Here is a 23,318-nt window from a genome sequence, read left to right on the forward strand (position 1 = left end):
ACCTAGTAACATTTTTTTTTAATGAGAAACGGAGTCTTTTTTTTTCAGTGGTACTTAAATTTTTATTAAAACTGATTTTAATTCAACTATACTTCTGATTGATTCAAGGCATTGAAACATGTTAATGCGCAACATTTAGGTTATTACATCACAATTAAAAATACTTGTCAATTAAAAATATTTGTCAGTTTTATAATATTCTGCAAATCAATACTGGTAAATTTGTCATAATTCTTCACTAAGTTAATATTATAATATTTCAATAGCAAACTCGTCACTAAGTTTCTTATGTCTTTCTTTCACATATATGCCATAATTTTTCATGTCAGCCCGTTTCACTTTTTGATTTGTGTACAAACTAATATGTTTTTTAATTTTTCCTCGTTGATAAAATATGACAATAATGTTACTCGTTATTTGATTTTTTACTATAATGAGTGGTTGGTCGCCGAATATTTCTTGGTTGAATCACATTCTAAATAAGTAAAATAGCACATAAAATTGGTAAATCATTATAACAAAACTGTGAATAATACTTAATCAGTAATATTTTAAGAGATTATTAGTTCACCACTAAGCACAGTATTCTGGTGGTGAATACAAGAATACTCTCTATGAAATAACTAACTGCTTGGTAAATGCTAGAGGTCTTATTCTACATCTTGTATTTTTCCGCCAATTTTTTTCTATATTACTGATGTATAGCTGCAACAAAAAGAAACAATTCACTGATTCATAGCTGTTGAACTTATACATTAGCAATATGTATTTACTATAGTGATTGGATATGTGTATATGCAAGAGGAGACCTTTTGACCCTCGTGTTTTGCTATATTTTTCCAGTTTTTATGGCTGATAAATCTTCGGGAGTAGTGGGGACTAATTGATGCATCTCTTTTGCGTCAATCATCTCATCTTTGTTTTTTGTTCTTCGCGGTTTTAAGAGCTTTTCAAAGTTCAGTGTTAGTAGTGCTCTTATTATTACTGAAATGAGAAATACCAGAAATATAATTATTATAATTTTGTACGAGGAATTCGATGAAAATACTCCATACTGATTTTGCACATATTTTTCTTTGGTCCTAATTAATGACGAGTGGTATATATAAATCTAATTCCTCCTTCATCTTCGTCAATTGCATTGTACTTTTAATCTTCTCGATTTCCGGCCAGATGGAGACTTCGCTTTGTCATTGTTTATATTTAGGATTATGAATGACAGATTTCTTCCATTAAAGGTGTTTGAACAGTTGTCTCTTTGCTTACAAGTCAACAACCTTGTTTAACAGTTATTGTTGCAACGTCCTGTAAGATTAGTTAAGTTCGATAACCGGGGTTGGTTTTTTCGGTATTATTGTAACTTAATAGGTTCCTACTGTCTTATTGGGCGCAGTAAATAACCTTAGGTCATTTCGCAGAATGATAATTGTTCCTCTTTTCATGCTGCCTATTAGAGCTTCACATGAGTTATGCAAATTTTGTTTTTGTGATACAAAAAAAGATCCAACATACATGTTATAGGGTATCAATAACCCTATTGTTATCTTATAGATGGGTAACGTTAGTTGGCAAACTAAGTTTTTGAATGAGACGCATTCAATAATTCATGGACGTTTGATAGTGTATATTTTCTTTTGTCCTGATCAGTGAGGATGTATTCTGCTTCTGACAAGATGCTCATGAAGGAGTTAGTTGCCTTAATGTTTACGGTAAAGGTAGATATTTTATATTAATCGTATATATATTGTTGGTTGAATAGTGAAATTGTTACTATTAAGAAAAGCTGTTTGTTAATTTCTCTAATATGTACCATCAGTTTGGCGTGATAGAAAAATAAGTTTGCTACTTCCTGTTTTCCTGGCAAATGGAGACCAAATGTTAAGTACGTCTTTATTTCATCTACAATATTTTTCAAGCTTGTGGGGTCTACTACGATAGGTCTAATATGATAGGGTTCCACCCTCTAGGGCAGGCAGTGCGAACCCAAACTTACTGATACCAGATGTAATAATTGCATCGTCTCTGTATCAATTGAAATCATCGTCAAGCTTCAATGAGAAATTACTCTATATGCTTCATTTTTCTAATAATTCATTGCGTTGACGGTTTTTGACTTTTTTTTGGAAATCAGTTCAATTATGTCTTTGATAGTTGGCTATACTTACTTGTATGTTTTGTAAATATAGCGTGGTATTCATGGCTGTATTTAGTTTTGTTACATTTTTTATTTGTATATTTTTATCTTCTTTGATGGAAAAACCATATAGGCTAGACGCAAGCCTGCCGATAATGGGACTTAGGCTGGTAGACCTTCGAGATTTACTCCTGCGAAAAAATACTTCAAAGATTTGCCTTGTGCTTTGTTTGAGCTTTTTTATTTCTGCATTAAATATTTTGAATAATGCTTTCAATCTGAAAGCTAATATTGAAAGCTAAATTATTTCACTACTTGACAATGTCACACAGGAAGCTTCTTTGTCAAACATGAAAGTTAACGCTGATAAATCGTCATTTCAGTCAGAGCACTCCAATTTTGGCGCACTAAGTTTGTTTTTTAGTTTTGTTATAAGAATTTATACGATGCCAGCTAACACCTTTGGTATCGTTTCCGTCTTTGACAAAGCATGGTACCTATCTACCAAACACCTTTCAATGTGATTAGCCTGGCCTTTAAGAAAAAAGTTCGCATCGTGTTTGGCTATTTCATAAGGGCAAAAGCTCTGTTTAACGGCTAATGTCTCTGTACACACTGAAATGAGTGACGGTAATCTAGTAGAAATTTAGAATTACCATAAATATATATATTTGTCAGTATAATATAGTTTCATTTCAAATATCCTCCATAATTTACGCTTCGGTGAATAAACATGTACGCCGTGACCAGACCTGTAATGTGTTTCAAACACGTAAATGCAACCCATTGTTGATATTCTTGATTTATTTTTTCTGTAAAATTAATTTTTAATAATCAATTATTGGTAGTCTTTAAAAATTTCTTTAGAGATTTGTGAAAAATTTATCAAGGATGTTAAATCAGAACTGTAGTTGATCCTTTTATCAATATTATCTTTGAGCCATAAAATCATTGCTTTATATACATCTCATTCTTTTGGTATATCTATTCTTCACTTGATAAAATAGCTTTTAGTTCAGAATATTCTAGATCTAAAAATTCTTCAACTTTTATTATATCCAGAAATATATCCTCTAGGAATGCATTTACAGAAGATTTTAATTCTTTTAAACTTAATATGCCTGCTGATCTTTCTACGTAATGACTATTTAATGTATTAAGATTTTTTATTTGAAAATAACTACACATAACTGTTAAGTCTATTGAAAAAATTGAAATGCTCTTAGAATTACTTCAACATTATCCATACTTATATCCATATATTTAATATATTTCAAAATATCTGCTTTCATATCTAGTATTTTGCATATGGATATTGGCATTTCTCCGTTAAAAGATTAATCAAAAATAAAATAGGTGATAACAAAGATCATGCAACAGTGTCAAAAACTTTAAGACAGCCTTTCTATCCCGACAGAATTTGACTTGATTTTGTTAATAACCTTTTCTAGTTCCAGCAGAGTACAGGGCTTGATAACAATTACGTTTCCAGACCCTCTTTCATCAATGAAGCCTTCACTCAAATTGACATCACAACACTGAGCATTATCATTTTTAATTAAAGTCCCAATCTTTTAAAAATATTTACAAAACTCATCAGCAATTTGCTTCAGTTCAACCACTCATTTTCTGTTCATTAAAATTTTATCAATTTTAAAATTTTTACGTTCACCCATCAATATGTCATTTACAATTTTCCAGGTACCCTCTGTATCGCCAGGATTTTCAACAGTTTTTTTGGCACTGAGCACGATTTGGCAAATTTCCTGCTCGAAAAGTCTGCTTATTTTCTTTTCATGTTGTTCCACTGGCTGACATTACCCTTGTTTTTCTCTACTTTTTGTTTTTTTTTCATTGATTGTATTTTCTCTTCTTTGTCTCATAAATCTATTTTTAATAAATTAGAATAATTAAAATATAATTAATAAAATTTATACATTATTCCTTATCATTGTAAATTCCTTACTATTACCAGACACGAATAGTCATAAATGAACCACGAACATGCGAATTTTTTTTTAAGAATTAAATACTTACTTGTAAAAAATTATCTTTGCTGTCATAGAAACAATAAGAGAGGCACCCGGATACTCCCGCCGTTTACCCGTGCCAAATTCACCAAACGCTTGCAAAACTGTAGGTTCTATCAGCATCTTAGCTCTATGACTATTTACCCTCGTTCTACCGCCCTAGGAATAACGCAGGGACGGATAATAGATAGAAAAATCTATAACAAATGAACTAATTTCATTTTTATACAATCCTCATCAGGGGCGATTAATGCCAGAATTTGCTCCCACTCCATTGAACTATTTGTCTTGGCTTTTTCTACAATTAGCCATGACATGATGCCCACAACTATTCCTTTTTAATTCCAATTTAAAATTCCTTTTTAACTCATTGTCTCTTTGTCTTTTTATGATAGAAAAACCAATAATATCTCCATTAACAATAGTGGGAATCCCTCCGTTCATTATTTGCAAAAATCTTCAAGCACCTTGCCTAGGGCTTGGCAACCATAGGCGAGCATATCTTGCAAGTGATGAAGATGGTTTCTGATACATCGGAGTTAATGAAGTATCTAACAATTACGACGAATGAAAACAAATAAGTGAGAAAGATCTTAAGCTGAACTGACTAGCCATTTGTAATGACAGAGGTTATATTCAACTGAGTTATTAATAGTAAATTCATTTATAACAGTAACCAAAATGGTCTCTTGCGACAATTGCAGCTTAGTATTGGTGATTGTTTTTATGTTTTTAGTTTATTCTAGTTTTTTAATCTTTCTTTCTTTTATGCTGAAGACACCTCGTTTTTATACAAGTGAAATATCCGCGTAATTTTCGTATTTTTTGTCCTTCGCTACTCGCTGAAGTCGCATTTTTTTTCTTTCTTCATTAAGCTTTTCTCTGTATCTCATTCTTATCAACTTTCTTATACAGGGGTTTAATTAGGGTTTTCCTAAAATCGCTAAGTACTTCTTCTTTTTCAAAAATCATATTCATAATCTTCGCTAAATTATTTCTAACCTCTATATTTAGTCTATAGCTCTAACCATTTATAGCACATTCTCAAAATATTGTACCGACCTCTCTTTATCACTAATTCTGGTCTTGATCCTATCCTTAAAAAGAACACGTCGAGACTGACTACTTCTCAATTTATTAGTATTCCCATGTAATATTTTACTATTATGCCATCCAGCTACATTTTCCAGATCCTCGGCAATTTTATTCATTGTTTGCACTTCAAACCTCCTTAGTTCATATAATCGTTTCCCCACTTTCTTTAAATTCCTCTTATTTTCTATAAAATCTACAAATTCTCCGAGGCGCCTAAAAAGTTTTCTTCATTTACGAAAGAATTATCCAGTTTGTAATTTAACTTGAAATCATTCGATTAAAACTTAATTTCGTGTAAATAACCCCTTCGACTGTCATGGGGCCCGAAGCTATCTGCGTCACATATCAAAACTTGGTTGAATCGTGCAATCCAGTCATTTTTGACTGGATTGCAGTCATAATTTTTTGAGTTGAACTAAGAATAGATAAGAAACAGAGAAATGATTACCAAAACACTTCAAGTCTGCTAGAGCAAAAAAAGATATACTTAGGTTGTAATTGATGACAGTGTCAAGCAACGGAATAAACTACTACAGAGTGCCAAATCAGAAACTGCTTTCCTGAATCAAAATTAGCCGAAGATGAAGTATTTATTTGTATGCTGCAGGATATAAGAATTTCAATGGGATGACTTGAAAATACTTCTTCTTAAAAGTCAACTGGGCAATAAAAAAATATTTCTTCGAAAAATTTATCGGACAATCTGAAAATACTTGTTTTAGAAATCTACTCGTTTATCTAAAATACTTCTAAAAATCTACTGGGTAATTCTAACATTTAGTGATTTGGCTCATTCCTGCAGATAAATATGCTGCCAATAAAACACCAATATCTCCACCCTAGAAAATGCCGGTGGGGTATTGGGAAAACTTTTAGATGTTCAAGCTTTGGTTTTCTCGTAAAACAAACTTTTATTTTTTAGTATTAGTTTTAAAAAAGCTCCGAAAAATACGTTTTTTAAAGAAAGGTAAAGGCCATATTGAACTCCAAGATCAGACGAAATAGAAAACCTACAACAACTCAAACAAAAAACGACTAGACATTATCATGAAAGAATAAATGAAACCCAAAACGAAAAGAAAGTAAATAAAGCTTCATAGCAAAAAACATACAACAGGTACTGACATACATACGAATACAAAAGTTTAGGCGTTGCCTCCTTTTCTCACTGTAAAAGTCTGGAACCTACCGTATATTTGGCCGTTTTAAATTACACGCAATGTGAAAAAAATTGCTAAAAAAGGTGCTACAACATAATTTACGTATAAAATAGTTTTTAATTTTTAATATTCCATTTTTAAGAGACAAAAGTAAACAGAGAGAAACAAGCCTGCCCCCCCCCTCCAACACACGCAACCTCATTTCTCAAAACGCATCCAATCAAAATTTTTAGATGGCCATTTTGTTCAAAATTGACAAAGGTCGAATAATTATGTGTCCGTGGTTGACAAAACCTCCCACAGCCTCCATGGCCTGGGTTGTAAGTTATACAAACCATCCATTGTGAATCTATAAGGTTTTCATCGAATGGGTGGTCTAATACACTTTGACTAATGCTCATTTAATTTTAAATTAAAATTAAATATAAAAAGGAAACAATAATATAAATAATAATAATTTATTTATGCCCTTTTAACATACAAAAGATGTACACAGAGGAGTATGGAAAGAAAACTGAAAAATTTAAAAATTACGCTTCTAATGAAAATCAGTAAATCATAGCTGTTTTTTTTTGCACATAACTCAAAAACTACTCAGAAAACATGACCTATAAATAATAACATAACTTATAATATAGCACCCATAAAAATAGCGCATAAATATCTATTTTATTACAGAAATAACGAAAAACTGTTTTACTATTAAATGAGACAATTAAGGGGAAATTTTATTCTATTTTTTCTAGACCGTCTAAGAAATCGGTCGTATTGTTGTTCTATTTTAACGGTAATATCAAATATTCCGAATTTTCGCATAATATAACTATTTTTGAACCATAGTGGAATTCCAAGAAAATATTTGCAAAACCGTAAAAAGTAAACGCGGATACGCTTTTCATCACTTTTACTCGAAAACATCAGAAATAGAACAATGAAAAATACATGAGGTGCAAACGTTGAAGTATAAATTATAGCAAGTGTTAGTTTATCAAAACGACCTTTCACCCTGACTAGCAGGCCATATGTTTTTCTAAGTTTTCCCAATACAGATGATAACACCAACTCCCGCATAGCTTTAATTGACGGACCAAAAGGCAACCCAAGGTAATTAATGAAATCTTTATTAATAATATTAAGTGATCCCACCCTAATTGAATGATGCTGGATATCACTTTTACTATTCGACACTAGTAATTCTGTTTTAGATAGTTCAATTTCTAATCCTATCTCTCGTAGATGTGAGTGTAATATATTGATTGCATTCTGCATGGCTATTAAATTATCCGAGAACAACAAAATATCATCAGCATACGATAAGTGTCTAATGTCGATACCCTTAATCACATATGGGGGTATGAACTATGTGGCTGATCTAATTGCGTTATTAAATATAAAGGAGCTAACAAATGACTCTTGTTTAACTCCACGACGTAAATAAATTCTCTCTTAAAGTTGCCCTTCCGAAAAGATTCTCACAGATAATTACCATACCAGCCCGCCAAACAATGCCCTATAAATGGTTTCATGCACTATGCAACAGTGACAAAAAAGCGTGGCTATGCAACATACTATTAAACGCTATTGAAATATCAACTCCACACACAAATAATTGTTTTTAATCTTATGGTGGTGTTCTAATATTTCTAGAATTATTGCGTGTGCATTTTGAACCCCTACACCACTAACGAAAACCCAACTGTTGATCCCCCATATTATACTTTATTGTTAAATATAGGTTCTTATTTGAAATACAAGTTATGTAATAATGATAATAATTTATTTCCGGCAGATATTATATGCGACAAGGACAGCTACGAAGTGTAACAAAATAAGAAGAGAGAGTTCACTGCAATACATTTATACATTCTGTTATATTATTATATTGTATTATTACATTATTATATTACGCGATTTTATTATTATTTTGTATTTTATTATTATTATTGTTTATTTTTATTATTATTAGACTATAATTATTTATGATTTTTTTAGGGAACATCACTACGAACGAGTGCAGTTTTAATCTCCGCGGTTAAAAGCATTTTGTCCGCGGTTGGAGTGGGGAGATATCACGAAAAAAGATTTAAGGGAAATGGAAAGTTTCTGGAAGGCTGTAAAGAGGGAGGCCTTGAGTAGATTGGGACGGACGAGGTGGGTGCGGAAAAGGAACGGAAAAGATATCACAACTCTGCAATATTATAGGTATTTTCATCTTGATTTGATGTTGTTCCCTTAGGAATTGACATTTGCTTTAATCACGACTTAGTACTTTTCATCTTGATAAGATTTTTTTTTATATGAAGTGCACTTCTTTCACAGAACGTTGATTGATTATAAAAGAGCGGTTTTTATCATACTTATTGGCTAATGTATTAAATACTTCAAGATTGAATGTTTTTTTCACTATTTTGAAATTGGGTTGCAAAAGTAACAAATTTCAAAACCTTGGATGTTATAGGTGGAATTATAGGGCTGTATGTCACATAGCCCTCTTCTTGTCGTAGAATTATGTCCTTATCATTCAGGCGAATCTCCCATTGTTGTAATAGTTTAGCTTTAATTATAAAAATTTGAAATTGTATTTCGTTTATTAATGTCTTAAAATTCATCTTTGTTTCCTTCATCGCGGAATGGTTATTGATCTAAATCTATAGCACTATATTCATTTGTGTTTATTATTTTTGTTCTTACACCTAGAACTATGATAATTAGTTAATATTAATGACAATTTAATGCCATAAAGCTTATACTCCTACACCTTACATTAATGTAATACAAGTGAACAGAACAACAAATTTACACTATGAATACCTAGTAACATTTTTTTTAATGAGAAACGAGTCTTTTTTTTCAGTGGTACTTAAATTTTTATTAAAACTGATTTTAATTCAACTATACTTCTGATTGATTCAAGGCAATGAAACATGTTAATGTGTAACATTTAGGTTATTACATCACAATTAAAAATACTTGTCAATTAAAAATATTTGTCAGTTTTATAATATTCTGCAAATCAATACTGGTAAATTTGTCATAATTCTTCACTAAGTTAATATTATAATATTTCAATAGCAAACTCGTCACTAAGTTTCTTATGTCTTTCTTTCACATATATGCCATAATTTTTCATGTCAGCCCATTTCACTTTTTGATTTGTGTACAAACTAATATGTTTTTTAATTTTTCCTTTTCCTCATTTTCACCTCATATTACTTTTAATGTTTAATTTCTTCACTAGATTTTTTAAAGTTTGCAAAGTTTATTTTTAACATTTGTTGAATTGTTAAAAGTTTTTTTCAACTTTTATCTTTAAATGGTTGTTGATTTAAAAAGTTATCAAAACTTCACGTGGTTTGGCTGATTCACAAGTTCTAACATTGTAGCTTACGTCGTGTATTACTTAACTTTATGATTGTTGATGATGTTGCCACTTTTGGGTTTCTTCAGAGCTCGGGTTGAAGGCGATATGTTGATTTGCTAATGGTTCTTGTTGGATTACTACCGGATGTGGGTTAGGCGTCTTTATCTTTGATTTACCGCTTCAAATTTTACCCGATATCAGTTGGTGTATATTTCCAGCTGTATACATTTTCTTCTTAAACCGGCTTAGTCTTGGGATCGTCTTATTAAAAATGGGATCGACGATGATATTGAATAATCATATTTGGAATTTTCTGCTTTGCAACTGGGATTAATGAGGAGTTCTTGTCTTCGTTGATAGTTTTGGGGTGAGAAATATCAGTTGTTTGGTTTTTGTGCATTCTTCGGTGGTTGATAAAATATGACAATAATGTTACTCGTTATTTGATTTTTTACTATAATGAGTGGTTGGTCACCGAATATTTCTTGGTTGAATCACATTCTAAATAAGTAAAATAGCACATAAAATTGGTAAATCATTATAACAAAACTGTGAATAATACTTAATCAGTAATATTTTAAGGATTATTACTTCATCACTAAGCACAGTATTCTGGTGGTGAATACAAGAATACTCTCTATGAAATAACTAACTGCTTGGTAAATGCTAGATGTCTTATTCTACATCTTGTATTTTTCCGCCAATTTTTTTCTATATTACTGATGTATGGCTGCAACAAAAAGAAACAATTCACTGATTCATTGCTGTTGAACTTATACATTAGCAATATGTATTTACTATAGTGATTGGATATGTGTATATGCAAGAGGAGACCTTTTGACCCTCGTGTTTTGCTATATTTTTCCAGTTTTTATGGCTGATAAATCTTCGGGAGTAGTAGGGTCTAATTGATGCATCTCTTTTGCGTCAATCATCTCATCTTTGTTTTTTGTTCTTCGCGGTTTTAAGAGCTTTTCAAAGTTCAGTGTTAGTAGTGCTCTTATTATTACTGAAATGAGAAATACCAGAAATATAATTATTATAACATTGTACGAGGAATTCGATGAAAATACTCCATACTGATTTTGCACATATTTTTCTTTGGTCCTAATTAATGACAAGTGGTATTTATAAATCTAATTCCTCCTTCATCTTCGTCAATTGCATTGTACTTTTAATCTTCTCGATTTCCGGCCAGATGGAGACTTCGCTTTCTCATTGTTTATATTTAGGATTATGAATGACAGATTTCTTCCTTGACAGTATATTACTTTTTGGGTTTTGATATTTGGGCTTGTTGGGATTAAAGGTGTTTGAACAATTGTCTCTTTGCTTACAAGTCAACAACCTTGTTTAACAGTTATTGTTGCAACGTCCTGTAAGATTAGTTAAGTTCGGTAACTGGGGTTGGTTTTTTCGTTATTATTGTAACTTAATAGGTTCCTACTGTCTTATTGGGCGCAGTAAATAACCTTAGGTCATTTCGCAGAATGATAATTGTTCCTCTTTTCATGCTGCCTATTAGAACTTCACATGAGTTATGCAAATTTTGTTTTTGTGATACAAAAAAAGATCCAACATACATGTTATAGGGTAACAATAACCCTATTGTTATCTTATAGATGGGTAACGTTAGTTGGCAAACTAAGTTTTTGAATGAGACGCATTCATTAATTCATGGACGTTTGATAGTGTATATTTTCTTTTGTCCTGATCAGTGAGGATGTTTTCTGCTTCTGACAAGATGCTCATGAAGGAGTTAGTTGCCTTAGTGTTTACTGTAAAGGTAGATATTTTATATTAATCGTATATATATTGTTGGTTGAATAGTGAAATTGTTACTATTAAGAAAAGCTGTTTGTTAATTTCTCTAATATGTACCATCAGTTTGGCGTGATAGAAAAATAAGTTTGCTACTTCCTGTTTTCGTGGCAAATGGAGACCAAATGTTAAGTGCGTCTTTATTTCATCTACAATATTTTTCAAGCTTGTGGGGTCTACTACGATAGGTCTAATATGATAGGGTTCCACCCTCTAGGGCAGGCAGTGCGAACCCAAACTTACTGATACCAGATGTAATAATTACATCGTCTCTGTATCAATTGAAATCATCGTCAAGCTTCAATGAGAAATTACTCTATATGCTTCATTTTTCTAATAATTCATTGCGTTGACGGTTTTTGACTTTTTTTTTGGAAGTCAGTTCAATTATGTCTTTGATAGTTGGCTAAACTTACTTGTATGTTTTGTAAATATAGCGTATATTTATATATTTTTATCTTCTTTGATGGACAAACCATATAGGCTAGACGCAAGCCTGCCGATAATGGGACTTAGGCTGGTAGACCTTCGAGATTTACTCCTGCGAAAAAATACTTCAAAGATTTGCCTTGTGCTTTGTTTGAGCTTTTTTATTTCTGCATTAAACATTTTGAATAATGCTTTCAATCTTTGCTTGTATAGGAATATGAAGTTTCGGTGAGTTGATATTTTCACTGCATTTTCTTTAGTTAATTCTGAGAGAACTTAGGAATCGTTTTTATCTGGTTCGTCAGCCATTGCTAGTTGTGCACAGGTCTTTACCTTCGATTGTCCAACACTTGTGTGGTCAACACACATGTTGTCTAAATTTGTTATTCGGACAATTTTCGTCTCCATCCATTTATTCTAAAAAATATAACCAATATATACAAAATATTAGGTAACTCATGGCTGAGAGTATAGCTCGAATGCAATTGAGCTACCTTTAAGCAACACTAAATCTGCACAAAAATTAAAAATAAATAGTTCTCTAACCAATCTTGGCAGAAATAAATAAAAAACAAACAACAAGAAACAAATCCCGTGCCTTACGATACCAATTCCATCCTCCACGCACCATTTTGAGACACAATTAAATTTACAGCTTAACTAAGTTAGTCATAAGACATCTGGAGGCCTTCTGGGCGAACCCTAGAGACCAACCCAATAACTTAAAAAAATAATAAACATAACTTAAAAAAAACAAAAAAAAACATTTTTTCATGTTATTTAGATTAATAACTTTCAATCAGCACTCTTTCAACTTCCGTCTTATACCATCTATACTTACATTAAAATCAATCATATTTTTCAATCTTTCCCAATGTAGAGGAATCAAATTCCTCAGGCAAAACACGACCTCTTTGTAACTACCTTAGGAGTCCGCACATTATATTTACCACGGGTTTAAACTTGTGAAGATGAAGGAGAAGAAATAAGACCCATCGATGCAAAATATCTGGGGAGCTTTTCTCGTTCAAGCTAAATCTTAAACATAAAACTCAAAAATTGAATTCTTTGCCGAACAGGAATAATATTATGAAGTGAAAAAAGGGTTTCTGTTGTGGATTTTAAGGGGAAGTTTGAAGGCGATGGCAGAAAAGGTTTAAGGATACGAACTGCTTTATTTTGGATAATCTGTAATGGGGTAACATTACTTTTAAAATTGTTCAAAAAAATAATAGATACATAATCAAAATGGGATTGCACAAGGGAAAAGTAAAGGGATTTAAGAGCGCAATATGGAAGAAGGTTTTTCAGTCTGCACATTATACCAACTCCATGGGCAGACTTTGCTCTAACCTGATAAATTTGCTCTTTCCATGACAAATTCTCATCAAACACAACTCCCAAATATCTTATCGATACAACCCTCTCAATAAGAGACTCAGGTTCATTCGCAGAAAGGGAAACTGATTCTATATCCGAAAACTTCTGACCCGTTCTGCAGTAAATAATAAACTTCGTCTTCTTTCTGTTCAGAAGTAGTCTATTATCAGAGAGCCAAGTAGACAATCTATCATATGTGGATGTTAAATTGACCACTAGCTCTTCACGAGATTTACCAGAAACGGTTGCTGCAGTGTCGTCAGCAAACTGAGTGTCTATAGAAGAAACTCCAGTAGCTGAGCACAAATCATTAATGTAAACTAGGAAAAGCAGAGGTCCTAATACGGATCCCTGGGGAACACCAACCTTATCTGACTGCTGTAAAGAATCAGATCTAACATCATTATATATAAGTATCTGCTGCCTTCCATGAAGATACGATTCAAGTAACCTAAGGCAATTACCACGAATACCAGCATTCGAATGCTTATACAAAAGAATTTAATGAGAAATGGAATCAAAAGATTTCTGTATGTCTAAAAATATAGTTGCAGGCGTTTCGTAACGGTCAAGACAATCACTAATATGTTGGACAATAATAGCCATAGGATGATCAGTGCAGTGCTCTTTTCTAAATCCAAACTGAAGTTTAGAAATGTAATGAAATTTCTCAAAAAAAGAATATATTCTGTTATACAGTCCTCACTCTACAACCTTCGAAAAAGCAGAGAGTATCGATATAGGACTATAATTAGCAGGAAGCCTCGGGTCATCACCTTTATGTAGGGCCACAATTCTTGCTGATTTAAATGTTGAAGGATAGACACCAGTTACAAATATAAGACTAATAATGTGGCATAACACCGGTGATATAACTGGGAATATTTCTTTGACCAAATTAGTCGAAGATCCATCAAGGGCTTCAGATGAACCATTCTTCATTTTAGATATGATGTGTTTTAGTTCAATTTCAGTGACGTGGGAAAGGTACATTCTTTTATCAGAGGGAGGAGGCATGTGATCTTTAAATAAATCATTATTATTATTATTTGGAGAAACATGAGATGCATTAGCTGTTTTTTCACCGATGCTTACAAAATGAGCATTGAGCAAGTTCACTATTTCCTGCTCATCGGAAGAAAAAGTACCATCACCACGTAACATTTCATTTGGAAATGAAGATTTCTGAGACCTTCCCAACAGTTTTTTTTTTTTTTTTTTTTTTTTTTTTTCTAAAGGAGCAATGTTATTGAGGCCAACAAGTTTACAAAAAAGCTAACAGATATAAAAATGCGCTGAGTTGGTTTTCCTTTTCGTGAAGCCAGCACGATTTGTGCAATGGCTAGTGATGGTGAAGGTGAAGTCTCACTTTGGTGCACTTCTTGACGAGTCACGGAAAGCCACCCGAAGGCAAACAGTTTCAGCCGAAAGATAAAAACGGGAAAATGAGAGTTAGAGGAGCAAGAATGGAAAAACATTGAATTAGAGGAATTCGATGAACTGAATTGGAAGAGTTAGATTAGAGAAATTGGAGAGAATTAGAGGAACAATACCTTTCTTAAATCATTTTTTAAAATACGAAAATAATCTCCCCTCCCTATCTTGTGTTTGAAAAATACATTACAGTGAAAACAAATTATAATAACGTGCCTTTAGATTATACCCAATAATTGTGTTTAACTTACTAATCTATAACTCAAATTAAAAGATATAACCAAAAAAAGTAGGGACTGAAACTAAACGAGCAGGCGGCGACCTTGCTTTACCTTTACCTTGCACTTTTTACAACCAAATATTTTCCATTGAACTCTTCAATAATTGTCCCTTTTTGCCAAACCTTCGTTGGGCAGCTAAGCCATACCAGTATCAACGATATGGACTTTCACACTGAATTGAGTTCTTCCTATGGTTCTTGAGGATATCCTTACTCATCTAGTGGATTTTTCCCACGTCCCTTATTATTATTGTTAAGTATTTGTTTTAATCTTCATTTGGTCTTTGTGTGGCAGGGATGATTTCTGTTGTAGTCTCTGAGAATAAGGTATCCTATTCCATGGGTTGTGGGTCAGTATGTGGTATTGTTGTAGGGATGATGTCTTCCATATCCGTTAAGGTAGAATATTTTGTTTTGGATTTAGTGGTTTTTCGTTTGGAATGTGGAATTCCCAGAAGATAGGCGAGGCTGAATATTTCTTAAAGATACATCTTGAAATTTCGGACGCTTTGCTAGTGGTTGCTTCTATAGTATTGTTGATCGTAATATTGAGGTATGGGGAGATAGGTTTATTTTTCTTCATTTTATGTTCCTACAGAAATATTGGTTTACTAACATTATTAGTAGAATTTGTGGTTATTTCTATACCTTCGGTAAATTTTATTATTTCTGGTATTTCATTTCCCAGTGTTACAATATTTGATTTCATTTGAATTTGCTGAATTTCAGTTGGAGTGGTTTCTGATGTGTCTTGAAGGATATTTGCGTTAGGCTAGAATTGGGTTGGCTTAATATGAATCAGTTTAGTTTCAGATGTGTCTTGGGTCTTATTTATATTATTTGTAATGTCTACCTTTGTTAATTTATGTCAAAGATGCTGGATAATTGTTGGCCCCACAATCCCTTGAAGAAATTCCATATATTTGGTGTTTCATTTAATAACTTGTAATTCCCATTATAGAATCTTTTCTCCTTTGAAGGGGGTTTATTTGGTTTCTTTGTCTCCGGATGCTTTATATGATTTATTGAAGAGGTTGGATTTTCATTTATTTATCTTTTTCGTCTGTCTTTTTCTCTGTTTATTCCTATGGTCTTGTCAATTTCAGCCATTCTTTTATTAACTCTTCTATTTTTTTTATTTGAGTTTGGGAATATTAGGGAACGGGATATCCTTTCTTTCATTCTGCATATCCTTACCTGTTTACAATCCGTTTTCCGAGTTTAGGAGTTAAAAAAGGATTCCTATTGTTTGTTAGTATTTTTCTTCAGTCTCATTAAATGTGTGAATAATGTTTCGAGTGGCTTATGATCTAGTTTCATGAATATCTTCACCCATTGTTACTAGTTAGAAGTGAATTTTCGTGCTTGAATAATGCTCCATGTCTTAGGATGTCCTGTGCATTTTTATGAAAAAATTCTCATCAAAGTCATTATGATCTTCATTTTATTTTCTAAAATCAAAGTTAATATTATTCTTGTTCAAAAATAATTCCCTTAATGTTTCAAAAGTAATAGTCATAGTGTTCAGCCAAACTTTCGATTCTCGTTAAAGGTCTTAGCCTTGTTGTTTACAGTGCAAGAAACATAATTCCTAGAAGTGAGCAATTATTTTAAAAAATATTAAATTATTTAATTGCACACACAAAATGATAAATCGTGCCAACAACGTCAGTTGAATTTTTGTTTTTTGAGGACTGGGGACAGGTGACCTCCAGTGTCATCAGGGTTACACTACTTATTAATTGAAAAAAATGAAATAAAAAAAAATTACTAGCAATGTTGGTTGATATTTTGTTGATTAGGTCTAGGGCAGGGCGTTTTCTAGTACCATTAGGGCTAAACTACTTGTTAATTTAAAAAATACAATACATTTATAAAAATAGTTAAATAAATGTTAAATTAGTTAAAGTTAAATAAATGGATTCTAATAACAAATTAAAAAAAATGGTAAATAATTTGTTTATTATCGGAGATAATTGCCTAAGAGCTCTTATCTAATTGTAAATATCCTAAAGGGGTTTACAAATTCTTGTCAACTTTCCTCAAGGAACTTAATTAACATGTCCTAATATACCTCAATAATTCTCTGGCTTATAGTATTGAAATAACAGCAATCTAATGAAACAACATTTGGACAGTAAAAATATGAAAATAAATAAAGCTGCTGAGTTTTGCTTGCACTTCAACAATACTCACGTATAACACAAAAAAAGAATATTAAACACTTCCAATATTGATAGGAAACAGGAACAAATAACACTAAGACTGCCAATTCGACATGTCCGGGCAGAGGTAAATACCAAAACAGTGGTTAGGCGTACATGATTCTAAAAACATCGTTGTCCACATTATCCAAATAACAGTAGCAAGTCTTTTTAGCCTATTTTAAATGGTAAATTATATAGAAGAGGAGGTTGTTTTGGTCAGAGGAGCTGGTTGGACAGTTGGTAATGACAAGGTAGACACAAGTAATCATTTAAGAGAAGATAAAAATTGTTCAAATGAGAGTGAACTTTCAATTGACGTGATTTTAGTATCTTAATGAAATAAAAGCGAATGTTATCTTATGAATAAGCTCAGGACATGAGAAATCGAGTTTTTATTAAACAGAGTCAATTTACAACTTCGATTTTGGTTCTTTTTAGATCTAATAGAGACGCAAATTACTATTGTTCTGACTCACTTCTTGTCTTAGATTTTGCTGTGATTTGCACACTTAGGACTTGTATCGTTTTTATTTCACCAAATATAAGGTTCTACTGGTTTTTAAGCTGAATATAGACTTATCTAGTTTCTTTATATAATTTACAATTTTTTATTTAGGTTAAAAATAAAGTTAGTGTCGACTGATCATGAAAAACAGTAGTCGAATCGCCTTCTTTTTTACTAAAATATGTGGATCAATTTCACCCCATATTTTTTTTTGGTCCGATTTTTGGGAAATTTGATGTGGAGCTACTCCTTGGTGGCATCGAAGAGAATGTGACACGGCGTTGTAGTCGCTGTTGATTTCTCTGTGTACCTGTAAAAAAGCAAATTTAAACCTTTTACCCAGTGCTTGTCACCAGCCAAATTTTCAGAAAGTAAAAATAGCGATAGTCCAACGATATCCCGTTGGCCTAAGCCCAGCAACAGGACATAAAACACCAGTAATACCTTGAAGGGCAGCTTCTTCGCCCGGCAGCAAGGGCGTACTACGGTAAATTTATAGCAAACCATATAATTGGCTTTTGTATAAAGTGAATATACTGCTCGATGCTTTTTTTATGCTCTTTATGAATATAATAATCGCTTCTACTGCAAATTATAATTTAAGTACTTTTTAACCTAACCCTATTATAAATAATTTTAGCACTGAGAAAATGTAGTATTATTTTGTCGGAAATGACGGATAACTCTTACTTTAATCGATAATTCGTCATTGAATTTGTGGTAAAAGTGATTATTATATTCGTAAAAAACATAAGAAAGGGATATCCAACGATATTCCGTTTGCCAAAGCCTAGCAACAGGACATAAAACACCAGTAATACCTTGATGGGCAGCTTCTTCGTCAAAAGTTAACGCAGGAGGTGTTGAAGTGGCTGAAAATAAAAAATAATAGTTACAATTAATTTATCAACCTTTTATATATAATAGTTTCATTTTATTTGAATATTTAAAACATAGTAAAAATAATAAACAATAAATCAAACATAAAAAAAAAAACATATACAAAATTATAAAAACAGTAAAACATATATCACTTATGGTACTTAGTTTGGTTGATTTCAGAAATTTTAGATTATAGCCATCCACATTTACTTTCTTAACTACCAAGTTACTTATAACGTACACTTTTCCGACTACTAAAATAGGGTGAAATCGGTCCAGATTTCCTGAAAAGGCACTGGCCTGTCTCACACAGCTTGTATCACGGATTGGAACACCTTTTCCTTAAATACTTTTCCCTCCCTGGAATTCCTGAGTTTATTATTTCACTTTTGTTAATCACTCCTGCTTTGATAGTCCAACAATATCCCGTTGACCTGAGCCTAGCAACAGGACATCAAGCACCAGAAATACCTACCTGGGCAGCTTCTTTGTCAAAAGCTAACGCAGGAAGTGTTGACTTGGCTGAACAAAAAAATAACAGTTACAGTTGATTTAACAGCCGTTTATATATAATAGTTTCATTTTAATTGAATATTTAAAACATAGTAAGAATAATAAACAATAAATCAAACATACAAAAAAAAACAAATAACAAAACAGATTAACAAATTGTTAATCACTCCTGCTTTGATAGTCCAACGATATCCCGTTGGCCTAAGCCCAGCAACAGGACATAAAACACCAGTAATACCTTGAAGGGCAGCTTCTTCGCCTTGCAGCAAGGGCGTACTACGGTAAATTTATAGCAAACCATATAATTGGCTTTTGTATAAAGTGAATGTACTGCTCGATGCTTTTTTTATGCTCTTTATGAATATAATAATCGCTTCTACTGCAAATTATAATTCAAGTACTTTTTAACCTAACCCTATTATAAATAATTTTAGCACTGAGAAAATGTAGTATTATTTTGTCAAAAGCGGTGTGGAGAAAATGTAGTATTATTTTGTCGAAAATGACGGATAAGTCGTACTTTAATCGAAAATTTGTCATTTTTAAGGGCTTGAAGAGTGCTTAAATTTGAATTTGTGGTAAAAGTGATTATCATATTCGTAAAAAACATAAGAAAGGGATATACAACGATATCTCGTTTGCCAAAGCCTAGCAACAGGACATAAGACACCAGTAATACCTTGATGGGTAGCTTCTTCGTCAAAAGTTAATGCAGGCGTTGTTGGCGTGGCGCAAAATAAAAAATAATAGTTACAATTAATTTATTCACCATTTATATTAATAGGTTCATTTTATTTGAATATTTAAAAAATAGTAAAAATAATAAACATTAAATCAAGCATAAAAAAACATATACAAACTTACACAAACACTAAAACAAATATCACTTATGGTACTTGTTTTGGTTGATTTCAGAAATCTTAGCTTATAGCCACCCACATTCACTTTCTTAACTATGTATAATAGTTTCATTTTAATTGAATATTTAAAACATAGTAAAAATAATAAACAATAAATCAAACATACAAAAAAGAACAAATAACATATACAAAACGTAAAACAAATATCACTTATGGTACTTATTTCGGTCAATTTCAGAAATTTCAGCTTATAGCCACCCACATTCACTTTACTTGATAGTTTAGGGGATGTTTTGTCTTCAACATTCTTTTTTTCCAGATATTTTCCCTCAGGGCCTTCTTCAAGACGCTAGTCAAGTGGAGAACTTCAAGAAGCTAGACCACAGAGGCTCTTCGTAATTGACAATGAAGTATCAGTAAAACTTCATGACTCAGTAAAGAAATATATGTTCCCGTTCATAAGGAGACCAATTTCTAAGGACCCACTGAGTCCATACAATTTGTCCCCGAAGCCGCGCCGAAACTCAGTGGCTTGCAACCGAAAATAACTCGGCGGGCCGCCACAGAAAACATGTCGGTGCGTTGCCATAAGGTTCGGTGATGACTGCCCGCAAACGAATAACTACTGCCGATTTTTATTTAGTCCTATATAGCCTCTCCAAGTGATTACAGCTGTAACTACGGACGCTCTTTGCCATCTTTGGGCGATTTTGCTCAAGCTACGTTTGGCTTTGAAGAGGAAGAAGAAATACAAAAAGCTGGAGAAAAAAAGTGGAGATCAGGATGACGACTTTTTAACTACAGAGAGAGAATGAGCAAACTTCTGTAAGTACTTTACTTTTGTACTAAAGTAGAGCTATGCTTATTTGAACTCAAACTGAAACTTAAATGTTAACAGCGGAGTTTTTGGCTAAATGGCAGGATTGTTATCCAAAATACAGATGCCATTAATTATCTACTTGGCCAAGTTGTTAACTTTAGTCACAGTAAGTGCATGATTATGAAAATGGAACAGTGCAAAGTAAAAAAAAGTTCAAATAAGCATACTGTACCATTACTGTATGGCACATTTCTTTTTCTTGGTAAAAAGACTTTGTAGTGCAGTTAGAATGCAGTCTAGCCTAGTGCAGGCCTATCCCTTCTTCTTAAAGATATCACCTTCTTCTTATTCTTCTGGTTAATTTGTTTGTGATGACCTTAGAGAGAGCCGTTAATACGGATGTCAAAAAGTTTTAATTTAAACATACAAATTTAAACAAATTAAATTGTTACATATAACTTAATGCGTGATAACTAATACCTAACTTATATAGCAAAAATAGTACTATCTTTAAATTGATATACTTAGGCTTTGCTTAAACGATAAAACTTAAATCGAACAACAATTTCTCACTCTTTTCTAATAAAAAAATAAAACAACTAAAGAAAAGTGACCCCAGAGAGATTCGAAAAACTATTCATCTTAATATACACGCGCTAGCCAATTCTACCAAACGTACTTGCACGAATGTTTTATCCCTAAAAATTGTTTTGTGCAATCAGTTAAGCTGCGGTTTTATTTATTGATATGGTCATCTACACCAGCGGGAAATTTTCGCGAGAGTTAGGGAGAGGATGGAGGTGTTTGTTCTGAAACCGGGAATCTAAGATATATTATATAGGCCTGTAAAACAAGAGGTAAATATACGATTAAGCACATGAGAATAAACAATTAATAAAAAGGCAGGGCTACAAAACCCCTTTGTCTAAGTCCTGGACGAGGACTTAGATGATTAGATTAGAGGAATTAAAATGATTAGAAAACTTGATAAAAGCTTATATTACCTATAAGAAAGATAGAAGCAATCTTCGTATTCGCACAAATGCCAGCCTCCAAATTCTTTAATGCTCCAAGGTTGTACCTTCGGCATCCACAAATAGTACACATCGACAGTCCCAAAAGGAAAATTGACTGCAAATTGAAAATCTTCTGGAAAGACATGTACTATTTCTTTTGCATGGGCAACCCTTCTTTTTCTTTTGAGGGCTGCCAAATTTTGCTGTAGAGCCATTTCAGATGTAACAACCTTATCGCCACAATAAGGGTTATGCCTCTTCTCTTTTTGCCAATAAACTTTATTTTTGCTTCTATCTGCCTTGTATTTCTTGTCTCGGGGATGAATTGAAGTTTTTCCTTCATAGCTTTGCCTTTGATGTGAGGTTTTTCTTCCTTGGGACATATATTCTTCCCTTCCCAATATTGGTTGGTAGTCCCCCTTGTCACGCTTATAAGTTCCACTTCGTAGTCGTCTGGCACAAGCTCTGGTTTCCCTATTTTTCACAGAACACTTGACAAAGGACCTTTGTGCTGAAGAATGCTCTGGATCATGCTGAAAGTGGAGTTCCACCTTGTGGAAAAATCTCGTTTGTGTGATTTGTAAACTCATGACTAGGTAACAAGGGAGGCAGCTCATCAGCAACCTGTAAAATGGGCAACTGAGCATCAGTGTCAAGAGCCTCATCCAAATCACTAAATGTTTCAATTAAAAAAAAAAGTTTTCCGAACGTTCAAAGTCAATCTCCTTTGTAAGATCTGCACCATTGTATGTGATGGCCTTGACAATTAATCTTGCCTTTTTCACCACCTCTGCAACCTCATATACCTGAAATATTCCATCAATTGTGGTGAGGTTATGGAGTCCATGAGCAATAAAGTCTCGAGACTTGGAGTCTAAACGGTCCAGGTGACAAGCTTTCACAATATTTGATCCTCTGTCATGTACCATTGTCGAGTTTTTTCCTGCTATGTCAAATAGCCTCAAAGTAGCACGGTAGTCTTTGCAGATATTTTCGGCGATATGGCGATCAGTCATGAAGCACGAGGTAGTAAGAACCACATTTCGCATTTCGAACTCTTCATTCAGATATATGAGGCGGTGGCACTGGTAACTAACGTGACGGCATGAGTCAGTCCAAACATCAAGAGTAACAGCAACTGTGTCTTTCACGAGCTCAGATTTTTTAGTTAGTAGCTCCTTAATGGCTGTGAAACATGAAGTGTAAACGTCGTGTAGACAATTTTTTGCAATGTGTCTGTCACTGGGTAGGTCGCCTGTATTAGCTACAATATCATGTTTCACACAGAAATCTCCAAATCCTGTCTCCAAATGGTAAACAGTCAGCACTACAAAGAAGTGCAATGTCGCGTCCAAAGATACTTTTTGCTTCTTTGCTATTGCTTGCATTTT

The 23,318-nt window shown here is 32.9% G+C and overlaps 1 long non-coding RNA gene across 2 annotated transcripts; it reads left to right on the forward strand.

Annotated features, from left to right (window-relative positions):
• The first annotated feature begins 577 nt into the window (after positions 1 to 577).
• On the forward strand, positions 578 to 12,067 carry LOC136036442 (uncharacterized). 2 transcript variants are annotated; one of them, XR_010619727.1, is made up of 3 exons: positions 578 to 1,715; positions 3,836 to 8,621; positions 11,403 to 12,067. It is a non-coding gene; the product is annotated as an uncharacterized LOC136036442 (long non-coding RNA). The 2 variants fall into 2 exon arrangements; XR_010619726.1 differs by having other exon boundaries at positions 8,209 to 8,621.
• Positions 12,068 to 23,318: the final 11,251 nt, after the last annotated feature.

Source organism: Artemia franciscana, chromosome 15, assembly GCF_032884065.1.
Source record: "Artemia franciscana chromosome 15, ASM3288406v1, whole genome shotgun sequence".
Taxonomy (NCBI): domain Eukaryota; kingdom Metazoa; phylum Arthropoda; class Branchiopoda; order Anostraca; family Artemiidae; genus Artemia; species Artemia franciscana.